Here is a 20,283-nt window from a genome sequence, read left to right on the forward strand (position 1 = left end):
GTTTTATTTTTTTACATTAATTTGTGGAATGGAGAAATGCGATTTCATTTCATGTACATATCACTTACCGCATTTCCACCTACAGAGTAAAATAAATGCAAATGCTCGTCTGCTATTTGTTTATGCTAGGCTTTTATTTTTACAATTTGTGGAGTGGAGAAATGGGATTTCAAAAACACCTTCTTCAATACCATGTAGAGCTCTCCTATATTGCCCTTCAAAACACTCTTTAGGTACTAGTAACCCCACCTAGGTAGCTGAAAACCCTTTTCTATGAACTTGGGACCATGGTGTGCAGTTGATGGCCCCTCTATGGGGACTTCTTCCACCCCATTTAAGGACCCATAACACCTTCTTCAATACCATGTAGAGCTCCCCTATATTGCCCTTCAAAACCCTCTTTAGGTACTAGTAACCCCACCTAGGTAGCTGAAAACCCTTTTCTGTGAAATTGGGGATCATGGTGCGCAGTTGATGGGCCCTCTATGGGGACTTCTTCTACCCCATATAAGGACCCATAACACCTTCTTCAATACCATGTGGAGCTCCCCTATATTGCCCTTCAAAACCCTCTTTAGGTACTAGTAACCCCATGTGGGTAGCTGAAAACCCTATTATGTGCACTTGGGGACCATGGTGGGCAGTTGATGGCCCTTTATGGGGACTTCTTCTACCCCATATAAGGACCCATAACACCTTCTTCAATACCATGTGGAGCTCCCCTATATTGCCCTTCAAAACCCTATTTAGGTACTAGTAACCCAATATAGGTAGCTGGGAACCCTTGAGTGTGAATTTCAAGAGCACAGTTTCTAGTTGATGGGCCTTCTTTAATACCATGTGGAGACCCATGTTCATTGTTGAAGCAGTCATGGTTCACTTGTTTTATCTTCGATTTCATTTATTAAATTATTGGTCCAATGGTGGTCATTGAATTCCAATAGCTAGTGCTTATCTGCTTTCTTTCTCAAAAGGTCTGATGCTATGAGTTTTTTTTTTAAATGCATGTGAGCTAATACTCGCCTGATGCCCATGTGGATCAGAATTTTAACGGACCTCCTAATCTGTTTTGGGGGTTTGTCCTTATTGTTGTGCTTTGAGAAAATTCATATAGAACACTGATCGTTGCACTTATTGGTCAGCTCTTTTGTTTCTTGTTTGCTTTGCTTGATATCTAAGAAGCCAGACCTTAGAGGTTACAGACACGATACATATTTTCAGCTAAGTATGAGAGTTGTTATAATTGTTGGTTTGCTTGCTAGCTTTTCTTCATAATAGTACTGATTGGGAATATGAGTTTATGCTATGGGTTGGATTTTATTGATTTTCTTGGTAATTTCTTTTAGAGATGATGAGGACCAGAACTTTAATGATGGTCAATATAACTGAGTTTTTGGGTTATGAATTGATCTCGGTGATTTTGATTTGGTTGTTCATTGTTATACAGTTTTTATCCGGTCAGGAGCCATTCAAAGCCTTGAAAGATGGTGATGCGAAAAAGTGATAGAGTGAAAGTAACAAAGCCTCCAAGAAGGTCAGAAAGGAGTTTAGAAGGGGAGGAGACGAAAACTAGAGCTGTGAAGAAGAGACGAACAGATATAAGTGTGTATGTTGTTAATTGTATCAATCATAGTAAGTTAATTCATTTACCACATATATTTTGACGATGTAATTTGTTTTGCAGGCTCCATACGTCCCAGCACGATGTTCTCCAGCTTCTTTCAAATCGGCAATGGACAGGATAAAGTTCAAGCCAGTCCATTTTCATGCCATAGAAAAGACTCTTTTCCGACATCTGTTTGGCATGGTGTCTTATCATGCACAAGCCTCTCATAAGAGCTATCCACAATAAGTGGACTCCTTGCACTAACACGTTCACGTTAGGGAGTATAAATGTCCCCTTCCTTCCAAGAGATGTAGCATTGGCATTAGGACTGCCACTTAGTGGAGAGAGAATGGACGTGGTGAGGGTTCTATCATTCGACGGGACAAAACCACAACCTAAAGTGCCTGGCTGGCCATTTCCAGAGGCCAACGTGAAGGCATCGGTTATTGAGAATGAAATTACAGCATTAGTTAGAGAACGCAATGAAGATTCGATAGAGAAGACCCTCAAATATGTTCTCTTGCATCTTTTTGCCTCAGTCCTTTTCACAAAAAGCGCACATCGAGCTGACGAGCTCTTCTGGCCCTACATCGACGACATAGGAAACATTGGCAGCTATAAATGGGCAATGGCAGTGTATGACTGGCTCGTAGATTACCTAGACAGAGTCAGCAAGGGTGGCAGGTACCTTGGTGGCTGCTCGTTGGTAATTCAGGTAATTTGGACTCATGACGTTTAATATTCTAACTGCGTTGTTTATAATTTCATTAACATGGTGTTTCATCTGTATGCATGTATGGTTATACGAGCATACCACATTTTGGATTCCCACCAATCCAACTGCTCGTCCACGTGTGATTAAATGGGACTGGAAAGCAAACGAATCAAAGACATATCGATTAGTGGAGCAGAAGCAGATAAAAAAATCGGAGGTAAGATATTAAAAATTTGTTAACGTATATATCAATACTACTATCTTGATAACTGACTATGTTTTCCAAAAATTCAGGTGCTGGTGACATTGAAAGTATCTCTGTTAGAGAAGTCACAGTACCTAAAGGATGAGGTAATGCAGTCAAGCAGGACTATGTTGCCTACGTTATTTTATTTTACTTTTTGATATTTTAAATTTGATCATTGACTGTCATGTTTAAACATTAGGATGTTGATGAGACAATGGAAGCCGATAAGGAACAATTGGAATCCGAGGGAATAGTTTTGGGAGTAGAAAGTGAATTGAAGAAAGGAAGTAGTGAAGATGAGTGGAAGCATATAAAAATTTTGGTGAGAGAGAGAGAGAGATGTAGTTGATAGACAGTGGCAGATGATTAGAGTAGCATGGGAAGAAATAAGAAAAAGAGAGGAAGATGTTGGAAAAAGAGAGGAAGATGTCAGAAAGAAAGGAGGATTTCAAAAAAGGACGGGAGCATTTGCGGAGAACAAATGAAGGGACAGGGGGAAGAATGGAGGGGGTTGAGGTGGAGGGGGTTGAGGAGGAGAGGAAGGGCGAAAATGCATCTCAAGGTGCACGATTATCTTCGCAGCTGTGCGAGGATTGGACGGATTTAGCTGACCTTGGATGTGACATGGATGCAGCCGCCACCCTAATAGATGTATCGTCTAAGAACCCCAAGTCACATCAAGAAAGATTCGGCACCACACACGGGGTGATCCTTAAACCTTTGCAACGATTGTTCGAAATGGAGGTGAGCATGGAAGAGGCACCATCTACTGAAGTTGAACTGAAAGTGAGGGGTCGAAGGGATGAGATGGTGGATTCCGAATTAGGGAGCATTGTAAGGGGTGTGAAGATGGATGGAAGGAGTAGGAAACCTGGGAGAGCCAGAAAAAGCTCCTACTATTCAGGGAAGACCCGAATGAGGAGGCAGAAGGAAGGGAAGAAACAGGGGGAGGACCCCAACATACCTAAACCACAGCCCAAGAAGAAAGGAGATGACGGGAAGATGCATAAGGGAAGGAGAACAGCTCTGATAGAGAGACTTCTAAAGCATGAAAAAAGGCAAGTAGATGTGAATTATATTATACCATGATTTAAGGTGCTAAGAATTGAAAATTATTAACTAACAATTTAATACAATTTTGCAGTGATATCCTCATGGAAAAGGATGATGTACACCTAATAGCTGAAGACCTACAACAGCTTTGGAATGTCAGACAATACCTGACTGGCACTGTAAGTGTCATTTTTATCATTAATTTCTACATTACCGTAGGTAATAATGTACATCTGACATTTACTTCTCTTCCTTGAAGATTGTCGATATATATGGGAAGCACGTACAGTCCTCCAACGACGATGGGTTAGCAGATCCTACAATGGGGGGAATTGTCTTCGTTCCATCGGTGGTACATGTAAGTGTAATTTCTATCATCCCACATTGAGGTTACATAAGATTTTATCTGTAGTATCCCATTGAATTCCTTTTTTTATAGGGAACTCTGACTGCAGTGGGGAGCGAAGCCACTGAGGAGCTGAGGGTAGAAAAGTGGAAGACAGCGAAGGACGCTCTACACAGTAGACTTATAAACCATCAGCTCGAAGCAGTCAAAATGGTACTATTACCATTATGTGAAGACAACCATTGGGTTCTTCTCATTGTCGATATGGTCAACAAAATCTTCCACGAATGCAATTCGTGTAAAGGAATGGAGTTCCAGGAAAGAGCAGGATTGACCGTAAGTGGGTTAGCATCTTCAATGTTTTCCTACTTATAAATATATACGTATAACACTTATGTTTCCTAAACCTGTCAATGTTAACCACTTGCAGGTTGCGTTGTTGAAGGAGTACTTAAAGGAAAGGGGCTGTGATATAGACCACTTTCAATATGCTCAGATGGAAAATTTCCCACAACAGGCCAATGGGTCAGTATATTAGTATATTTAAATGTTTATTTTTCTAGGCTATGATTTTGATTCGCTCAATACAACCGTTGTTATGCGGGTTCGACTGTAGTTTGTTCGTGCTTAAAGCGATCGACCATCTGTATGCAAAGGATCCATTTACTTTCAGCAAGATTGACATTCCCGCTTATCGGCTGCAGCTGTGCGAAAGATTCTTGTGCGGAGAGTTCGGGCACTGTGGCGATTTTCTTAAGGGGGATATATGAGTGAAAAATGAAGAAGAGCTCTTGAAGTTCTGATGGATGTTGTAAATAGGATAGACATTGATGGTCTTTGCAGTGAAGTTTTGTGTCTATTTGTAAGCAAAATGGGGTAAAATGGGATAAATTTATTTGTAATTGTTGGGCGCATATGTGTAGGACAGAAAGCAGGTTGTAGAGACACAGAGGGAGGGTTTGTTTGTATGTCAGCATACTGACAAGTATGTATTTGTAATTAAAAATCAAGTTCTGTCAAGTGATGGTGGTTGTGGCATTGGGTTCATTGCGAAATATGGTAAAGGACTTTGAAAATTATCAAATATTTGTTCATAAAGTTTTGGTGGAATTTATATTTCTATTGGATGGAAATATGATTTATTTGTATTGAATTGTGGTTATTTTCTGTAGTTTTAATTTATTTTCATCGTCATAGTTGGCAGTGGGAACCCTGTTTTTTGTGCTTTTCCGGGTATTTATATTTTTATTGTATGTGAAAATGTTAGGACATTGTCTGATAGAGCCCCAAATTGCCCGTTGTTGGGAGTTTTCTGGAAGAAAAATCTCCCTGCAAGATCGGTGGGAAAATAAGTTATCCCTGTGCACAGTTTAATTCCAGTTTTGTTTCGTTGATTGAACTGTTGGGAAAAAAAAATTCTTCCTCAAACTTGTTCATAAATTGAACACCATTTATGACAACAGCCACCCCCTTCTCTCCAAATGGACTATCCACCCCACAGCATAGGAAGATCCATAACGTCCATTTGATGAGCCACAATTTAAATCGGTTGTATGGGAAAAGACAATTCATGTATTTAGATCATGTTTTGTACTTGCTATGTCGTCCTGGCGAAAAAAAAAAACAAAATTTAATATTCTCGGAGCTCCGAGAATTTGTCTCGGATCTCCGAGAATATGGGCAGACGGAACCTGGAAATATTGTCGGAATTCCGAGACAAATTCTCGGAACTCCGAGATTTCGCACAGCAAATCTCGGAGCTCCGAGAAAAAGTCTCGGAACTCCGACATTCGGTCCAGTAGGAATTACTGCAATCCGTCTCTTCTCGGAACTCCGACTCATTTTCTCGGAAGTCCGAGATTTCGTCCAGACAATTTGTCAGAGTTCCGACTTTTTTTCTCGGACTTCCGAGAATCGGTCCAGTAGGTTTAACTTTCATCCGTCCCTTCTCGGAACTCCGGGATAATGTCTCGGAACTCCGAGATTCCAACCATCTGGAAAGTCGGAGCTCCACATATCTCGGAACTCCGAGAATGGGGCCAGTAGAATGGAACAAATTTCTTCTACTCTCGGAACTCCGAGAATATGTGTCGGAGCTCCGAGATTCGCCCCAGCAACGTTATAACCGTGGAAGACAATTCGTTTTTTTAACTTTTCTTCTCCTCTTTCCCTCTTTCCCTCTTTCCCTCCACTTCTCTTCAAACCCTAACTCCATTTTTGCTTTTTTCTGTCATTTTCTCCCTATATCTTCCTCCAAAACCCTCATCTCCCTTCCAAGGACCTCTCTTCTTCCTAAAACCCTACCATTTCACCCATTTTTAATTTTTTCTTTCTTCCCTTCTCTAATTCTCCTTTTTTCCTCCATTTTAGGGGTATTCCTCTTTTTTTATACATATTCCTTTTCTCTCCACCCACATTTCCTCTCACCATGCCTCCTAAGACCAAAAATCTCAACATCGGAGGCTCCTCCCAAGTTGAAGACCCCGAATACGTTCCTGAAGTAGTTCCATGAGGGCCTCTTACACTATTTTTGGCCGGAAGATGGGCTGCATGAACTTGATGATATTGATCATGACACTGTCTATGGTCGGATAACACGGCGCTACCACCCTAATATGCCCGTACAATCTGCCGACCTCATTCCGGTTGCGCGCGTGCTCCATAACTTCATGTACCACATCTTCATACCTCGTGGTGGGATGCGTGAAGCCCTAAGACCCTTAGAGGCATATATTATCTACAGCATCCTAGAGGGCCGCTAGCTTTGTCTGCCATATATCATGTTTCACTACATGTTTCAAACCCCTGAACGCTACCGCTCTTCCTTGCCGTATGGCATGATTCTCACCCGTGTCTTCCGCCACTTCGGCATCACCTTGGATGGAGAGATGACCATGACTCCTACTGCCCCGTTTGATGTTCCGACCTTTAACCGCATAGCTCTTAATGAAGCAGCGATTGACATCGATTGTCACGATGGAGGAGGCTACGAAGCCGAGGACCAGGCTGCACCGGCACCTCAGCCGTCAGAAGAGAAAGCATTGTGCGTGCCAGTTTACGAAGACCTGCAAAGGGCAGACAAGATATGATAAGAACCAGTACGTAAAGGGGGCTTCTCAAGGTGAATAAGTAGAGGCCGACTTAAGCAAAACCTTCGGAAGCACACGTTGAAAGAAGAAAATATGACCTTCCTGATTGAAAACTTGTCTGCAAAAGGAGTATATGATATGGTTAAGACTTAAACATGACAAGAAGATGATAACATATTTTTTCTCAGTACATTTAATACCAGACTAAAGCATGCATATAATTGAACATAAGTGAACATTGCATTTCAAGTATACAGGTCACAGTACGAAATCTAGTTTAAAGACGAAATCTACGAGAAATTAGTTTAACATGTTAGATCTGGCAAGGATATAATATTTTCTTAATTAAATTACAGCATAAGGGATTATGGGCCCTTAAATGGGGTAAAAGAAGTACCCTTGGAGGGCACAAAATCCAGAACATGTTCCTCAAATTCAAACTCAGGGATTTTTAGCTTTAAAAAAAGGGGTTACTAGTACCTAAGGGGTGCTTCTCAAGGGCAATAGAGGGGAGCTATGCATGGTATTAGAGAAGGGATTATGGGCCCCCAAATGGGGTAGACGAAGTACCCTTGGAGGGTCCATCAAATCCAGAAGATGGTCCTGAAGTTCAAAGGCATGGGTTTTCAACTACAAAAAAGGGGTTGTTAGTACCTAAGGGGGGCTTCTCAAGGGCAATAGAAGGGAGCTATGCATGGTATTAGAGAAGGGATTATGGGCCCTCAAATGGAGTAAGAGAAGTACCTTTGGAGGGTCCATCAAATCCAGAAGATGGTCCTGAAGTTCAAACTCATGGTTTTTCAGCTACAAAAAAGAGGTTACTAGTACCTAAGGAGGGCTTCTCAAGGGCAATAGAGGGGAGCTATGCATGGTATTAGAGAAGGGATTATGGGCCCTCAAATGGGGTAGGAGAAGTACCCTTGGAGGGTCCATCAAATCCAGAAGATGGTCCTGAAGTTCAAAGTCATGGGTTTTCAGCTACAAAAAAGGGGTTACTAGTACCTAAGGGGGGCTTCTCAAGGGCAATAGAGGGGAGCTATGCATGGTATTAGAGAAGGGATTATGGGCCCTCAAATGGGGTAGGAGAAGTACCCTTGGAGGATCCATCAAATCCAGAAGATGGTCCTGAAGTTCAAAGTCATGGGTTTTCAGCTACAAAAAAGGGGTTATCAGTACCAAAGGGGGGCTTCTCAAGGGCAATAGAGGGGAGCTATGCATCGTATTAGAGAAGGGATTATGGGCCCTCAAATGGGGTAGGAAAAGTACCCTTGGAGGGTCCATCAAATCCAAAGATGGTCCTCAAGTTCGAAGGCATGGGTTTTCAGCTACAAATAAGGGGTTATTAGTACCTAAGGGGGGCTTCTCAAGGGCAATAGAGGGAAGCTATGCATGGCATTAGAGAAGGGATTATGGGCCCTCAAATGGGGTAGGAGAAGTACCCTTGGAGGGTCCATCAAATCCGAAGATGGTCCTGAAGTTCAAAGGCATGGGTTTTCAGCTACAAATAAGGGGTTATTAGTACCTAAGGGGGGCTTTTCAAGGGCAATAGAGGAGAGCTATGCATGGTATTAGAGAAGGGATTATGGGCCCTCAAATGGGGTAAAAGAAGTACCCTTGGAGGGTCCATCAAATCCAGGAGATGGTCCTGAAGTTCAAAGTCATGGGTTTTCAGCTACAAAAAAGGGGTTACTAGTACGTACGGGGGCTTCTCAAGGGCAATAGAGGGGAGCTATGCATGGTATTAGAGAAGGGATTATGGGCCCTCAAATGGGGTAGAAGAAGTACCCTTCGAGGGTCCATCAAATCCAGAAGATGGTCATGAAGTTCAAAGTCATGGGTTTTTAGCTACAAAAAAGGGGTTACTAGTACCTAAGGGGGGCTTCTCAAGGGCAATAGAGGGGAGCTATGCATGGTATTACACAAGGGATTATGGGCCCCCAAATGGGGTAGAAGAAGTACCCTTCTAGGGTCCATCAAATCCAGAAGATGGTCCTCAAGTTCAAAGTCATGGGTTTCCAGCTACAAAAAATGGGGTTACTAGTGCCTAAGGGGGGCTTCTCAAGGGCAATAGAGGGGAGCTATGCACGGTATTAGAGAAGGAATTATGAGCCCTCAAATGGGGTACAATAAGTCACCATGGAGGACGCATCATAAACAGGGGTTTTCAACTACATAAATGGGAATCCTAGATCGAAACTTTTGCAAAACAGGAGCTGCTCACTCCTCTTTTCCTATTTGCTTTTTCTTGCCTGGTTTAAGGTCGGACAAAATAGTGAGAATCAAAGGGGCTGAAATTGGAGTTCTCAACAAATAAGCTCTCAACAAAAAATTCTTCATCCAATTAGAGCATTGCCACGACCCACCTGGATATTTTCTTCGCCTTTTTTGACAGAAGCGAACCATAGACTTCGCTTCCTGAATCTCAAATGACTTGAATTACTGTCATACTTCAAATCGTGATGTTTCTCCTACACATTGAATCTCCTCTTTTCCTCTTTTCAAATCGCCACATGAGACTTCTAATATGAGTCGCAACATCAAATCATGGCCATTTCTTTTACCCAATGGAGGATATAAAAAATAAAATAAAATACAGGGACCGAATCTCTTATGTCACTAACAAATCACAACATGAAAAATTCAATCCCTACACTCATCAAACTCATGTCTGTTTTGTTTTCGCAAGCACTTTCACATTTAACACCAAAGCTAAATGGGATAGCATGAGTTTTGAATTACTAATAATAGCAATATCTTATGGAGCACAACCACCCTTTGCGCATTATCATATCACACTGCCACAATTGTCTTAAATAAAATCTTTGGAAATTATTTCTTTCAGATAGTAAAGAAAATAATATGAAAGATAACAAGGGGGTGAAGGCAACGGAGAAAGATATGTGATTGTATAAGAATGCCATCTGCAAACATGTACCCCAACTATAAGAACGGTGTGTTTGCCACAAATGGTTTATTTTTTCTCTAAATATACACTCAACTCCTATTGTTAAAGCATCAATTTCCTTAATGTTAATCTTTATTTGTTAGTTTGAAGAATTTGTTGCTCAAAATAAATGGATGTTAAGAAAGCTTTTATTCATGGAAAGTTCAAAAGCATAAATGTAGTTCAAAAGCTTTTAGTATGAGAGGTGAGACTACAAACTACATCTACATCTCTACTATGACAGGTGAGAATACAAATTTGTCAACTGACTACAAACTACATCTCTACTTTGTACTCACACCGAAGACAAATCATGAAAAATAAACAGAGACCAGGTAGGGTTTACTGTTTTCGAGGTTTCATACGTGCTTCACCTTCGTCGAGATCGCCGGAGAGATTGCCTACGGCTCTATTTGGTTGTCAAAAACCAGGCATCTCATTAGAATTTCGTGGGAATTTTAGATGTTGGCACGTCGTTTGGTTGTGTTTTTCAAACCCAATGGTCAAAACACCCACAACAATGTCGGGACACGGTCGGCCCACGTGGCTCTCCAATGAGAACCGAATGGCAAACCCCCAAAACCGATTTTTTTTATTAGAATTTCAACAGGAATGGGCTTCTCAAACGACGGATGAGGCTCCACGCACTGCTTCGTCACATATCTTCCGCGAAATTCTTGCAACCAAATGGCATTTGGGAATTTAGTTCCAACGAAATTCTAGTAAGCATCCCTACAACCAAACGTTACTTCAAAACCCCACCCCCATAAGGTCCTTCCATTGCCATTCTGCACAAATCCCCTTTCACTTCCCATTCCCGCCGAGATTCACGAACCAAACAGACCCGTAGAGATCGCCGGAGAAGAGGACGGAAAAAAAAACACAGACGGGAGGAGAGAAGAGGGAAGAGAAACAGAGGGGAAAAACTGAAATGTTTTTTTTATTTTTAAAAGTCATATCACCTGTTTCTGCCAGAGGGGCATTCTCGTCATTGAAAATTTTGAAAACCAAATTTTGACCCCCTTCTGTCATTTCCAGCATACACTTGACCCCTCTGATATTATTTCTTTTATTTGTCCCCCCTCTGTCAAATTTTCTTTCGGAAATTGCCAATTACCAATTGAAAATTTGACAGAGGGGGGACAAATAAAAGAAATAATATCAGAGGGGTCAAGTGTATGCTGAAAATGACAGAAGGGGGTCAAAATTTGGTTTTCAAAATTTTCAATGACGAGAATGCCCTTGTGGCAGAAATAGGTGATATGACTTTTAAGAAAAAAATGCATTTCAGTTTCCCTCTCTTTCTCTTCCCTCTTCTCTCTTCCCTCTTCTCTCCTCCCGTCTGTGTTTTTTTTTTCCGTCCTCTTCTCCGGCGATCTCTACGGGTCTGTTTGGTTCGTGAATCTCGGCGGGAAGGGGAAGGGGAAGTGAAAGGGGATTTGTGCAGAATGACAATGAAAGGACCTTATGGGGGTGGGGTTTTGAAGTAACGTTTGGTTGTAGGGATGCTTACTAGGATTTTGTTGGAACTAAATTCCCAAATGCCATTTGGTTACAAGAATTTAGCGGAAGATATGCGACGAAGCAGTGCGTGGAGCCTCATCCGTCGTTTGAGAAGGCCATTCCTGTTGAAATTCTAATATAGAAACTCGGTTTTGGGGGTTTGCCATTCGGTTCTCATTGGAGAGCCACGTGGGCCGACCGTATCCCGACATTGTTGTGGGTGTTTTGACCATCGGGTTTGAAAAACACAACCAAACGACGTGCCGGCATCTAAAATTCCCACGAAATTCTAATGAGATGCCTGATTTTTGACAACCAAACAGAGCCGTAGGCAATCTCGACGAAGGTGAAGCACGTATGAAACCTGGAAAACAGTAAACCCTACCTTGTCTCAGTTTATTTTTCATGATTTGTCTTCGGTGTCAGTACGAAGTAGAGATGTAGTTTGTAGTCAGTTGACAAATTTGTATTCTCACCTGTCATAGTAGAGATGTAGATGTAGTTTGTAGTCTCACCTCTCATACTAAAAGCTTTTGAACTACATTTATGCTTTTGAACTTTCCATGAATAAAAGCTTTCTTAACATCCATTTATTTTGAGCAACAAATTCTTAACACTAACAAATAAAGATTAACATTAAAGAAATTGATGCTTTAACAATAGGAGTTGAGTTAATATTTAGAGAAAAAATAAACCATTTGTGGCAAACACACCGTTCTTACAGTTGGGGTACATGTTTCCAGATGGCATTCTTATACAATCACATATCTTTCTCCGTTGCCTTCACCCCCTTGTTATCTTTCATATTATTTTCTTTAGTATCTGAAAGAAATAATTTGCAAAGATTTTATTTAAGAGAAATGTGGCAGTGTGATATGATAATGCGCAAAGGGTGGTTGTGCTCCATAAGATATTGCTATTATTAGTAATTCAAAACTCATGCTATCCCATTTAGCTTTGGTGTTAAATGTGAAAGTGCTTGCGAAAAGAAGACAGACATGAGTTTGAAGAGTGTAGGGATTGAATTTTTGAGGGCCCATAATCCCTTCTCTAATACCATGCATAGCTTCCCTCTGTTGCCCTTGAGAAGCCCCCCTTAGGTACTAATAACCCCTTCTTTGTAGCTGAAAACCCATGCCTTTGAAGTTGAGCACCATCTTTGGATTTGCTGCACCCTCCAAGGGTACTTCTCCTACCCCATTTGAGGGCCCATAATCCCTTCTCTAATACCATCCATAGGTCCCCTCTATTGGCCTTGAGAAGCCCCCCTTAGGTACTAGTAACCCCTTTTTTGTAGCTGAAAACCCATGACTTTGAACTTCAGGACCATCTTCTGGATTTGATGGACCCTCCAAGGGTACTTCTTCTACCCCATTTGAGGGCCCATCATCCCTTCTCTAATACCATCCATAAGTCCCCTCTGTTCCCCTTGAGAAGCCCTTCTTACGTACTAATAACCCCTTTTTTGTAGCTGAAAACACATGCCTTTGAACTTCAGGACCTTCTTCTGGATTTGATGGACCCTCCAAGGGTACTTCTCCTACCCCATTTGAGGGCCCATAATCCCTTCTCTAATACCATGCATAGCTCACCTCTATTGCCCTTGAGAAGCCCCCCTTACGTACTAATAACCCCTTTTTTCTAGCTGAAAACCCATGCCTTTGAACTTCAGGATCTTCTTCTGCATTTGATGGACCCTCCAAGGGTACTTCTCCTACCCATTTGAGGGCCCATAATCCCTTTTCTAATACCATCCATAGCTCCCCTCTATTGCCCTTGGGAAGCCCCCCTTACGTACTAATAACCCCTTTTTTGTAGCTGAAAACCCATCCCTTTGAACTTCAGGACCTTCTTCTGGATTTGATGGACCCTCCAAGGGTACTTCTCCTACCCCATTTGAGGGCCCATAATCCCTTCTCTAATACCATGCATAGCTCCCCTCTGTTGCCCTTGAGAAGCCTCCCTTAGGTACTAATAACCCCTTTTTTGTAGCTGAAAACCCATGCCTTTGAACTTCAGGATCTTCTTCTGGATTTGGTGGACCCTCCGAGGGTACTTCTTCAACCCCATTTGAGAGCCCATAATCCCTTCTCTAATACCATGCATAGCTCCCCACTGTTGCCCTTGAGAAGCCTCCCTTAGGTACTAATAACCCCTTTTTTGTAGCTGAAAACCCATGCCTTTGAACTTGAGGACCTTCTTCTGGATTTGATGGACCCTCCGAGGGTACTTCTTCTACCCCATTTGAGGGCCCATAATCCCTTCTCTAATATCATCCATAGCTCCCCTCTATTGCCCTTGAGAAGCCCCCCTTACGTACTAATAACCCCTTTTTTGTAGCTGAAAACCCATGCCTTTGAAATTCAGGACCTTCTTCTGGATTTGATGGACCCTCCAAGGGTACTTCTCCTACCCCATTTGAGGGCCTGTAATCCCTTCTCTAATACCATGCATAGCTCCCCTCTGTTGCCCTTGAGAAGCCTCCCTTAGGTACTAATAACCCCTTTTTTGTAGCTGAAAACTCATGCCTTTGAACTTCAGGACCTTCTTCTGGATTTGATGGACCCTCCAAGGGTACTTCTCCTACCCCATTTGAGGGCCCATAATCCCTTCTCTAATACCATGCATAGCTCCCCTCTGTTGCCCTTGAGAAGCCTCCCTTAGGTAGTAAGAACCCCTTTTTTGTAGCTGAAAACCCATGCCTTTGAACTTCAGGACCTTCTTCTGGATTTGATGGACCCTCCGAGGGTACTTCTTCTACCCCATTTGAGGGCCCATAATCCCTTTTCTAATACCATCCATAGCTCCCCTCTATTGCCCTTAGAAAGCCCCCCTTACGTACTAATAACCCCTTTTTGTAGCTGAAAACCCATCCCTTTGAACTTCAGGACCTTCTTCTGGATTTGATGGACCCTCCAAGGGTACTTCTCCTACCCCATTTGAGGGCCCATAATCCCTTCTCTAATACCATGCATAGCTCCCCTCTGTTGCCCTTGAGAAGCCTCCCTTAGGTACTAATAACCCCTTTTTGTAGCTGAAAACCCATGCCTTTGAACTTCAGGACCTTCTTCTGGATTTGGTGGACCCTCCGAGGGTACTTCTTCAACCCCATTTGAGGGCCCATAATCCCTTCTCTAATACCATGCATAGCTCCCCACTGTTGCCCTTGAGAAGCCTCCCTTAGGTACTAATAACCCCTTTTTTGTAGCTGAAAACCCATGCCTTTGAACTTGAGGACCTTCTTCTGGATTTGATGGACCCTCCGAGGGTACTTCTTCTACCCCATTTGAGGGCTCATAATCCCTTCTCTAATACCATTCATAGCTCCCCTCTATTGCCCTTGAGAAGCCTCCCTTACGTACTAATAACCCCTTTTTGTAGCTAAAAACCCATGCCTTTGAAATTCAGGACCTTCTTCTGGATTTGATGGACCCTCCAAGGGTACTTCTCCTACCCCATTTGAGGGCCTGTAATCCCTTCTCTAATACCATGCATAGCTCCCCTCTGTTGCCCTTGAGAAGCCTCCCTTAGGTACTAATAACCCCTTTTTTTGTAGCTGAAAACCCATGCCTTTGAACTTGAGGACCTTCTTCTGGATTTGATGGACCCTCCGAGGGTACTTCTTCTACCCCATTTGAGGGCCCATAATCCCTTCTCTAATACCATCCATAGCTCCCCTCTATTGCTCTTGAGAAGCCCCCCTTAGGTACTAATAACCCCTTTTTGTAGCTGAAAACCCATGACTTTCAACTTCAGGACTTTCTTCTGGATTTAATGGACCCTCCAAGGGTACTTCTCCTACCCCATTTGAGGGCCCATAATCCCTTCTCTAATACCATGCATAGCTCCCCTCTATTGCCCTTGAGAAGCCCCCCTTACGTACTAATAACCCCTTTTTTCTAGCTGAAAACCCATGCTTATGAACTTCAGGATCTTCTTCTGCATTTGATGGACCCTCCAAGGGTACTTCTCCTACCCCATTTGAGGGCCCATAATCCCTTTTCTAATACTATGCATAGCTCCCCTCTTTTGAAAAAAGGACGAAATTGAAAAACATTTCACAAAAGAAGACATATATAAGACACTTGGAACCATTCCTCCTCCAAGTGACAAATTGAACATCAATGCCGATGTGATGAATGCCACTGCGAGGTTGGTTCACAAATTTATAGCCTATAGCATCACACCTAGAGCTGGAAATTTTGATGCAGTAAAACCTTTTGAAGCACTCCTGATTCATTGCATTATGAAAAAGATTCAGCTAAACCTAGGATACATCTTTCTAGGTTACATGGATAAAGCTGTCAAAAGAGGACATGGTGGTCTTATGGGATACAAATTACTAAGCTCATGAGGCATAAGAAGATCAACCTAGACAATGCATTCTCCAAGCACACTACCATTACTCTTATGAGAATCCCTATACCAGGTGGAGCTGGTCCTAGTGGGGTTGCAGCAGATGAAGTTGATGAGGCAGTAGCTGAAGCTGAACGAGTGGCCCAGATGCAGGCCTAGATTTGAGCACATGAGCAGGCACAAGCTCAGCTGCGCCAGACTCCCACTACTTGCTCATATGAGGACCTTACTAGAGACATTGCATCTTTGAGGACTGGACTGGAGACCCCTCACCGCTGGATTCGGGACTGCAGAGAGTCAGAGATCCTCCGATCATTTTGGGCTGATGGAGTTTCTGAAAGATGATAGGAGAGTGAGAGCTGAGCAGCATACTGAGATGCTACGAGCCTATCAGAGGAGGCAGACCTCCAGATACTATTCCAGGACTCCACCTCGTGATGAGGGCCCTCCTCAGGAGTGATAGATGGACCAGCACCTTCAGGGCTTATGTTTATATTTTCTTCTTATGGCCAGTATGGGCTTTATGTCTTTTCTGTTGATGAATGTTGTGCCCAGTAGGGGATTTTTTATGTGTCTATAGTTGTGGAAGGATATGTCGTGTGTGGCATAATTATGGATGTACAGGATGGTTGCCCAGAGGGGCTTTATGTGTTATGTTCAGAGTGTCATCTGATTTATCTATTGTAGTGGTGATGAGAAGCACTAGGCTCTGACACTCATCTATGTATCTCTGACATGTTGTTATGATGTGAAGAGGATGTGTCTCTTCCATCTTCTGATCATATATATGGAGCATCTTTTTGTCTCATCTATATATATATAGAGCAAAGTGTTCCTGCGCAGCTGCCCCAAAAAACTCATGTGGCCCCATATTTTTTGGGTGATTCAAAGCATTCATTTGATGGGCCCTTCCATGGATTGGGTGTGTACCAAAAACCAGCTCCATTGGATCACCAATGGGTGTCCATTTGTGGGGCCAAAAATGGACAGATACTGTTTGTCCACAAATCTGTCCATTTTTTGCCCCACAAATGAACACCCTAAGGTGATCCAATGGAGCTGATTTTTGGTGGACACCCTACCCATGAAAGGGCCCATCAAATGAATGCTTTGGATCCCACCCAAAATGTGGCCACATGAGTTTTTGGGGCAGCTGCTCAGTTAAGCTAACTGAGCAGCTGCGCAGGAACACTGCCCTCATATATATATATATATATATATATATATATATATATATATATATATATATATATATATATATATATATATATATATAAAGGAAAGTGTCTCTAGTCTCTCCCCTAGATAAGCTTATCTACTCCTCCCTTTAAAAAAACACAGTGGGCCCACGCTGTTTGGATGATCCAAAGCATTCATTTGATAGGTCCTAACATAGATAGGGTGTGCCCAAAAAATCAGCACCAAAGGGTCATCCTAGAACTTCATTTTGTTGGGCACACCGTGTCCAAAATGGACGCATATAAACGTGGACGTTTATATGTGTCCATTCTGAGTACCACAAGGCACCACAAAACGAAGTTCTAGGATGACCCTTTGGGGCTGATTTTTTGGGCACACCCTATCTATGTTAGGACCTATCAAATGAATGCTTTGGATCATCCAAACAGCGTGGGCCCACTGTGTTTTTTTAAAGGGAGGAGTAGATAAGTTTATCTAGGAGAGAGACTAGAGACACTTTCCTCATATATATATATATATATATATATATATATATATATATATATATATATATATATATATATATATATATATATACACATGACTTTTTGTTTGTCATGGATGTGTTTCTACACTTTATTCTCTTATCCTTGTGTCCATGTGCTTATTAGACTGTATCTTCACTTCAAATTTCATATCCTCTGTCTAATAATCTTCCATCTGTATTTTAAAGTAAATCTTCTTTTGGATGGAGCAAATCTAAATGGCTAAAGGTGTTAAAATCAAATCAAAAGTTCCTATGTGCTTTGACCTATCATAGTTAGACTAAATGCACATAGTCAGGGGGAGCTTTCACTGTCAAGCTCTAAGGGGCAAACCACTTTGGACTCAAAATGTATTTTATAGTTCTGAGCATGTCCATGCTCAGGAAGAGACTTGTCTGATTGTTGCCCAAGAGTTCTAGGTCGAACCCATCACCTTTTCCATCATATCACCTTGTCATGCCCTATTACATAGGTTTCACCTAGGGCCAATGACAAATTCATAGGGGGAGAGCCAAATGGTATCATATCCATGTTCACATAGACCATTGTGATGTGATCACATGGTTTATTGCCCCATTAGGTGTGCTTTACATTCAAATCTTTAGAACAAAAATTTTTTTTAAATGGCTTATCATGTATTTCACTTTGTTTTATCTTTTGATAAGCATCATATGAACGTAAATGCAATATCATATACTAGGTACATAGCTTAAATAAGCTGTTATTCACCTTGACACTCCATTTGCACTCACTTTAAAATCCTTCCTTTTTGCTGTTGCCAAAAGCGGGAGAGTTTTTGGAATTGATTAGGCAGTCCATGTTTTATATGCACCACATGCTTTACATTCACATATTACACTTGTGCATATAGTAACGGGGAGCAATGCTCTATTGTATATCAATTGATCTCTATGTGCCTATATTTTTTATGTCTCCTGCCTCTCTAATCAATTTGTTTGCCATCATAAAAAATGGGAAGAATGTAAACCCAAGGGTTCCCATGGGTTCAAACATTCACCTTACCTTCTTGTTTTGATGCTAGCAAACCCAAATTGATTAGCATTAATGGACTATTGTGTTGCTTTAAGATGTTGTGCTCTACACAGGAATTTGATATGTCATATCGCCATTACACAACTCAACAGAACATATGGCTTGTGGATCCACACACATAATGATCAAGAGTTTGCACTCACAGTGAAGACATCAAGTGTTCTAAAAAGTGTTGGGCGGCTGACTGGCCTCCCGCCGCCCAGGCATTTTTAAGCGTTTTTCATTTTTTTTTAGATATTAATATATTTTCAAAATATCTTGCAGTTTTTATATAAAATATAAATACTTGAATACATAACAATTCAAACCATTTTATGCATAAGCACTAAACATTAAATAATAACAAAATGTCAAAAACATAACAAAAAATTAAGCATAAAGTATTTAATAATTTAAGTATTTAACAGTACAACACAAATCCATGACCAAAAAACAGATTAAAATCCAAGCACTTCTTCAGTCTTCACCAATCATTGTTCTCTCCCTCCAAGACCAAGACTCTATCTTCATCTGAGCCTTCAAACCTGCCCAGGCCAGGCCCACACTCAGCGCCCAGGCGCCGCCTCATCGTTTGGGCGGCCGCCTAATACTGTTCAGGCGGTGAGACCGCTTTTTAAACGCCCAGGGCCTGGGCAGTGTGTTTTTTCTGCCACCAGCGCCTAGGCGGCCTGGGCGGTCGCCTTTTAGAACAAAGAAGATATCATCATTTGAAGATGTTCAAGTCAAGAAGCTCGAGCTGAAGATCCCACAAGTTGCCTAGCATGTGTCAAGAAAAAGCTTGGAGTTAAACATACCATGGTCACACCTCATGTACCTCTCAACATGTTTTGAAGATTGTAGGAAGTCACAAGAGCCAAATCAAGCTTAAGATGTTCACTCGTAAGTCAAGGAGTCCAAGAAAGTGCCAAGGAGCCAAGACAATCCAAGAAGACTCAAGGGTATAAACTTTTAGATTGTATTTGGAGTCCTCTTGATTTTATGATCAAAAGCACTTTCAAAGGTTTAGTCTCTTCTCCATGCTTAAGATGTTCACTCGCAAAAGTATTATGGCTTTTGCTTGGTCATGTGGCGAGTGTGTTGTTTAAGCAGAGGCAAAGTGGTTTTGAGAGGGATTAGTCTAATTCCACGCTTAAGCCCTTCTAAACTTTGGATTAAGGGTGAATCTTAATGCTTTTAGATGCCTCAGACGGGCGACCTATCCCCTTGGAGATTTAGTCTCTTCTCCAAATACATGATGGGTGTTGTTGCTTATGTGTATGTGGAGTGTCCTTTATCCCATCTTTATTGGGATGGAGATTCCCTATCTAATGCTCTTGCCAATTTTGGTTTTACATGTACATGGTCTACACTTTGGCATGGCATTTTTGTTTTGTAAAGGTTGCCTTTCATGGCCTTTTTGTTTTTATTGTGTTGCCTTTTCTGTCTCTTGAATTTTGTGTTCCCTTTTTTATGGAGGACCATCCATGCTGCCCTGAAAACATGGAGATCATTCCTGAAATGATGATGGTCAACTGGGGCCCACAAAACCCCTCTTTTGGATTTCCTCCTAAAGCAATGTTGAGAGAGAGAGAGAGAGAGAGATCAGATCAAAATACTCCAGCCCTGATCCTTCTAATTTATGATATTTGAAAACAATAACTCAGTCAT

This window comes from Tasmannia lanceolata, unplaced genomic scaffold, assembly GCF_043159265.1.
Source record: "Tasmannia lanceolata isolate RefF3 unplaced genomic scaffold, GAP_Taslan_0.1 ptg000037l, whole genome shotgun sequence".
NCBI lineage: Eukaryota > Viridiplantae > Streptophyta > Magnoliopsida > Canellales > Winteraceae > Tasmannia > Tasmannia lanceolata.